The following is a 5,230-nucleotide window of genomic DNA, read 5'->3' as shown; positions in this document are numbered from 1 at the left end:
TCACAGTCACATACACTCAGCCACTCTCCTTCTCCTTCCTCTCATTCAGCTCTTCCTTCACTCCCTCACTTTCGTCCAGCTGCCGTCGCAACTTTCTTCCCCTCCATCGCACAGCTACTGTTCGAACTTTGAAGCCACCGTCGCCAGTGCAACTGGTCTCGCCTCCTGCCTCCGTCACGCAGCGCCGCTGTCAGCTCTATTCCACCGCGCTCTTGTCCCTTCAGTCACCGGCGTCAGCTCTGTTCCCCTCTTGCTTCGTCTGCTACTCTGCTCTGTTCTAGTTTCTAGGTATTTTTTTTGGTAACTAGAATTGGCTAATTGTTGAATAATTGATGTTAGTCTGTGAACCTTGCTGTTGTTACTGAGTAATTATTGAATAATTTTGAATAATTATTGTTTGTTAATTTGTAAACCTTATTGTCAAACTGCTCTTCCTTCCGCTAAGTCAGTCTCTGTGAGCTCCCTATTTAATTTAAATTCATTCAGTTATAGTTTTAGGATTTTCTATCATATTATCTCTGTAGTTTTAATTTATTTTAGTGAATTTGTTAATTATTATAGCATGATTATGATTTATGTTAATTATAATTTATATTTTTGATTCTGATTATTCTTGAAATTTTGATTTTATTCATTATAATTTATATTTCTGGATTGTTTGTGATTTGATTTCTGTGATTTTTTGAAATTTTGTGATTTCTATGACAGACTTCAATTCAGGAGACTATAGTATCATTTTTGTGAGTCAATCTCATTAAGCTTTGGTTTATTAATTTTTTTACTCTGGTACTTTTTTTAGAGTATAAAATAAAAAAATATATATTTCCTCAAACACTATTTTTGAAAGTTAATTCTCTAAATACGATTTTTTTAGAGTAATTTTGCCGCCCGGCGAGCTCTATAAAAATTATAGAGTTCGCCTTACCCCGACGAACTCCCATTAATTTTTGAATCCCACGTTTTTAATCCATCTTAATCCATTATAATCATCTCCAAATAGTATATAGATCTACAAACAATATATAGAATAAAATACGACTTATAAATAAAAAAATTCTTATTAAATATGGCTTATTCCGGTGTACTTGTGTATTTCTGGAGACGATGATAATGGTTGCTATTGTTAAATATGGCTTATTTTTTTTAATTTATAATTAAAAAAATCCTTGAAGAAACTATGCTTGTTGTCCGTGTATTTTTGTGTACTTTTATATACTGTTTGTAGATCTATATACTATTTGGAGATGATGATAATGGATTAAAATGGATTAAAAACATGGGATTCAAAAAATTTAAAAGTCGCCACGGGTGCGGCAAACTTGCTTTAAATAAAAAAAATCGTATTTGGAGAATTAAAGTTTAAAAATAGTGTTTGGAGAAATATAAATTTTTTTTATTTTATTTCTAAAAAAAATTCTTTTACTCTGCACCCAGAGAACAGTAGTGAATTGGATTACTGTTGATAAGATTTTATGACTTGTTTTTGTAGATAGTGTTGTGATCAATGTGGAATATGGTTGATGGTGGGAAAGTAGTTACTCTCAAAGCTATTGAAAAAAAAGCAGCAATATTGTCATGCAAGAGATGCCAATACAGGTGATTTTATTTGCTCTCTTTAAATTCTTCCTAGTTTAAAAAATTGGTTTTTCTATTATTAGATCAAACACTTTTTCGTATTCATATATAAACATCTCTTTAAATTCTTCATATTGCAGATTCTTGACATTTTATGAAGAGTGAAACCAAATAATTGGATCATCTGTGTGAATGGTTGAAGGCTGAGCCTCTCTAATTGCTGTCAATGTTCTCCCCATCACAACCATAGACATTCTTTTTTCTTCCTTATTCCTTCAAACTATTTTCCCTTATCCCTTATTTCTTTTTACAATGTCATGAATTATGTTTTTTTTTTTATTTTTTAGATATATTTAGTTATTTTATGAATATGTTCGATAGAAATATCTCTTGTTTATTACTGTTTAAGTATTTGAGGACAATGAAAATTATGTTTGTAATAATAATTGAAAATTATCTTTTTTTTTTCTGTTTTTTTTTTGAAATTTTTTATAAAAATCTGCGGATATCTACGGAGACTCCAATCTCCGACGGATAGAGGTCCTCGTTACCCATTGTAGGAATGGGAACAGGTTTTGAAGGCGGGAGCGAGACGGGGTGGGGGCGGGAGGCATGTCCCCGCCCCACAGGGACCCGTTGCTATTCCTACCGCACTAGGATGCCATTAAAAGAGGAGAAAAAATCCTAAATGACATATTTATATTTGGTTTTTATTTTGTTATTTAACTTTTGAATTTGTATTTGAATGAGTTCATAACATTGTAGTTTATATAGTACTTTTAATTTAGATGATATTTTAAAATCTATATTAGACTATAATTATATTTTAATGTCTTTATTTATATTTTATTTATCATTTTATTATAGAACAGTTTTTTCAGCTGAACCATGATCGAATCGATCGGTTAAATCAATAAACCAATAACTAAAGCAATTCGATAATCAGTTCGATTTTCAAAATCTTGGTCGTAACCATCGTAGCAATTGGTTAGTATATTGTCCCTATTTGATTCTGCTCCTCAACTCGAATCTTGTCTCCACCGCTAAACCTGGCCCATCTTCATCTTGCTTAATATTATTTATAAGGGTAAATTTTCTGATTCTTGTTCAGAATTTAGTTTTGTTGTATGTTTACAACTTATTTGCCTCATCTACTATTGTATGCCTTTGTTTTCAAAGTAATATTTTTTTTATGATTTTTTCATTCTTTATTGTTATACCGACAAAAAATAATAAATTCAAAAGATATGGTTCTAAAACTTGACCAAATCGACCGATCAGGCTAATCTAACCATAAATGGGCAGCTCAGAAAAACCCTAGTCACTGCAGCCGTCCGTCCGTCCGTCAAGCTACTGCCGCCGTACATCTCATACAGGGCTTTTCTCTTCATCCTGTTCTCCAAGTCTCCAACCCCTGCTCTCTTCTTCCGCGAGCTCGGCCCATCCGTCGTCTTCATCTGCTCTCCATTAATCACAATTTCTTCCTCGAGCTCGGCATCATTCCCTGGTCTTTGTCTGCTCCGTCGTGCTCATGCCGCCGCCCGTTGCACTTAGGCACCACCGTCTTCGTCTGGTCGTGGTGCTTGAAGTCTCCAACCCACCAATCGCAGCTCTTCCTGTAAGCTTCTCTAGGTCTATGTAACAAGTATGTAGCTTATATATGTAGGTGACTTCTGTGGTGGCCTGGAGAATCAATGGCTAAGAAGACTAAAGATGCTTTTTTAATAGGAGTGTTACGCGTGGCATCTTTTCAGAGTTTAGACCCGACAAATTTGACTCGTTGAAGCACGGTGAAAAGTGAAAACTGTAATGAAGGTGGAGTAAATATTTTAAATGTTTAATCCAAATTAATTAAGATGCTGATTATGGGTAGAGGTCATATGAGTTCATTGCCTGTCGTTTTGGACTTCATTGTTCTTAATCGAGAGTTCCGATTGATAGTGCCGGCGGAACATAGCTGACAAATACGTTGTTGCACGCTGCACAAGCGGGTGAAGGAGGACATCCGTAACGGTTAGTGTGGTAAGTGGCGGCATCGGTGACGGAGTGGCTTGTTGACATTGGCGAAGCCTGCAGAGGGCGGGTTAGTTTCGGGTAGAGAAGAAGAGCGAAACCCCTCTCTCTCTCTCTGCCGGTGCTAGCCGACTTCACATAAAAAATTCACATAAAAAATTTAGAGTTCAGAGTGTTCATCCCTTATTGTGCATAGTTTGAACCAACGTTTCACAAAACTAAATTGAAAAATTAATCTAGATTATATTGATAAATTTTTGAATGTTGATGAATTTTCTTTTGAATTATTTGCTAATACTACCACCAGTTTCCAACTGAAAAACTTTAACATTGGTTATATGTATTAAGGAGAGTTTTTTGGTGGCTTTAGTTTTGTGACTAAAGGAGGGATGGATTTGATTTACAAGTAAAATATTAACACATGATAAAAAAAATTAAATTTAACATCAAAATATTCTCTTTTTTTCTTATAATTTCTTATAATTATTTTTATTAAAATAATTTCAAAAAACTAACACCAAAATAATTCTCTCTTATAATTTTTTAAGATTATTTTTATCAAAATAATTTTTTATACTTTCTATCTGTCCAATCTTGATAAGGTTATGATTTCATAAATTTGTCTCTATAATTTGTTATCTTGAGTATAAGATTGAAAATATGTAGATAAATTTGTGAAATCACAACCTTTGTCAAGATTAGACAAGTGGGAAGTACAAGAAATTATTTTAATAAAAATAATTATAAAAAATTATAAGAGAGAGAATAATTTTGGTGTTAGTTTCTTGAAGTTATTTTATAAAAATAATTATTAGAAGTTATTTTGACAAAAATAATCATAAGAAATTATAAGAGAGAGAATCATTTTGGTGTTAATTTTTCGAAATTGCAAAAAAATAATTATAAAAAAATTATTTTGGTAAAAATAATAATAAAATAATNAAGAATCATTTTGATGTTAGATGATTTTCTTGCCATGTATTAATATTTTATTTATAGGTCAAATTCATGCTATCCTTAGTCACTAAAATTAAAATCACCAAAAAACTCCCTATGTATTAATAGAAAGTAAGAAATAATTTTTCACTCAGTTTCTTCTTTTCAATTTCTCTTATTGTATTAGGAAGTTATGTTTCCCACAATTTGGAATAGAAAAAATATAGGTACTTCATCGGTCAATTTTAAATAATTATAATTAGTAATTATTAATTTTATATTTTTTAAAAATAAAATTAAATAATTACTAATTAATTATGATTAGTTAATATAAAATGTAGTTTAAAAATGCTTGTTAATTTATTGTTGACTAAACCCCTACTAATAGGATTGTGTTGGATACAATGATATATTATTATTCATGCTAAAATTATGATAACTAGAATCTGTGTCGTTAGCAATAAACCGTAGATTACATAGGCTGGTAGTTGTGGATTCCATAGTTTTATTTAGAGACAGAAGCAGTTGCTTCTTGTATTCATCTGCGCTACGTGTTAATGATAAAATGTTAACTTAAATAAAAATCATGCACATTGTGAATCCAACAAAATTAAAGAAAATGGGGGCATGCAGTCGTGCACTACCTTTAAATAACAGTTGGAAGAGCCTTGATTATTAATTTATTATAGAATTTTATAAATAGAAA

The 5,230-nt window shown here is 31.7% G+C and overlaps 1 long non-coding RNA gene across 1 annotated transcript; it reads left to right on the top strand.

The window, feature by feature from the left end:
• The first annotated feature begins 6 nt into the window (after nucleotides 1-6).
• LOC127741188 (uncharacterized) lies at nucleotides 7-2,405 on the top strand. Its single transcript, XR_008002191.1, has 4 exons — nucleotides 7-288; nucleotides 709-740; nucleotides 1,490-1,596; nucleotides 1,716-2,405. It is a non-coding gene; the product is annotated as an uncharacterized LOC127741188 (long non-coding RNA).
• Nucleotides 2,406-5,230: the final 2,825 nt, after the last annotated feature.

This window comes from Arachis duranensis, chromosome 8 (assembly GCF_000817695.3).
Source record: "Arachis duranensis cultivar V14167 chromosome 8, aradu.V14167.gnm2.J7QH, whole genome shotgun sequence".
Taxonomy (NCBI): Eukaryota; Viridiplantae; Streptophyta; class Magnoliopsida; order Fabales; family Fabaceae; genus Arachis; species Arachis duranensis.
Note: the sequence above shows the minus strand (reverse complement) of the source record. Positions and strands in the feature narration are given on the sequence as shown.